Here is a 1,339-nt window from a genome sequence, read left to right as displayed (position 1 = left end):
ATTACAGAGAGGAAATCATCTTGAGTGTGTGTGTGTGTGTGTGTGTGTGTGTGTGTGTGTGTGTGTGTGGTGTGTACTTTATATTACTGAGTGCCTATTATATGCCAGGCACTGAGCTTAAGCTCTTTATTACCTTACTTAATCCTCTCACCAACTCTAGAGGTAGGAACAATTATTATCCTCATTTTAGGCTGCTGGGGGTTATGAAACTAGCCCCAGATCACACAGGTAGCACCAGGTAGGAAGGCATTCAAACCCACAGTCCATCTGTTTCCGGAGCCGATGTTCTCATCATTGTTCTCTACTGGTTCCACCATCTGCTGGGCAAAGGCTGGGAGCCTTGGTTTACTAATTGGCTAATAGAAAGGCTCTTTTGCACAGAGTGGATTTTGTCTTTTTGTTCCAGCTAATCACCCATGCTCTAACAGTAGAGGTCTTTTGTCCATATTGGAGGCAGTACCTTGGGCTGATGGGAAAAAGTTTTCCTGCTGATCTTTATTTGCCATTTTCTACCCAATACGTTGAAAATCCCTTGCCGCCAGAAGAACATTCCAGGATCAGAGGATGCCACTTCCCCACACAGAGTTCAAGACAGTTCTTTCTGTGGTTTCTGAACCCAGCTCATTGTCGCGGATGAAATCTCTGCGGATGAGAGCAGTGTTTTCAAATGAGTCACACTGATCATGGCTCATGGAATCTATTTAGTCGTTTGTGACAAGCAATTTTAAAAACAGGAATAGAGAGCTCGCTTTGGCAGCACACATACTAAAATTGGCACGGGACTTCCCAGGCAGTCCAGTGGTTAAGACACTGTGCTTCCACTGCAGGGCGCGTCGGTTTGATCCTTGGTTGGGGAACTAAGCATGCTGTGCAGCATGGCCAAAAAATAGAAAAAAATAAAATAAAATAAAATAAAATTGGCACGACACGGAGAACGTTAGCGTGGCCCCTGTGTAAGGAGGACATGCACATTTGTAAAGCATTCCATATTTTAAAAAATTAAATTAAAAAAAGGAATAGAATAGAAAATACCAGTATCGGGGTACCTCTCTCACAGTAAGGGAAATACTGTTTGTTAAACTTTTCTTTTAGTTTATGTGCACTAGGTCACAGTTTTGTGGAGGACTTAAACATTTGAGAGCCACTGAATCAGAGTGTTGTTGGAAGATCCTGCACCTGGAGAAAAAACATTTTACCACTCGTGGGTCTTGTACCTCATCTACACCAGTCGTTTCAACTTACAGTGTTAAGATATCAGAGAGTCAAGATCAATGTTAAGAGGCTCCAGTCTACCTGTCCCACCTCCTCTCTGAGGATAGGGCTGGTTTTGTCAAGGACT

The 1,339-nt window shown here is 43.1% G+C and overlaps 1 pseudogene; it reads left to right on the top strand.

Moving 5' to 3' along the window:
• Window positions 1-896: 896 nt before the first annotated feature.
• On the top strand, window positions 897-994 carry LOC112403109 (uncharacterized; annotated as a pseudogene).
• Window positions 995-1,339: the final 345 nt, after the last annotated feature.

This window comes from Neophocaena asiaeorientalis, unplaced genomic scaffold (genome assembly GCF_003031525.2).
Source record: "Neophocaena asiaeorientalis asiaeorientalis breed wild unplaced genomic scaffold, Neophocaena_asiaeorientalis_V1.1 scaffold606, whole genome shotgun sequence".
Lineage (NCBI taxonomy): Eukaryota > Metazoa > Chordata > Mammalia > Artiodactyla > Phocoenidae > Neophocaena > Neophocaena asiaeorientalis.
This window is presented reverse-complemented; position numbering and strand designations above follow the sequence as displayed.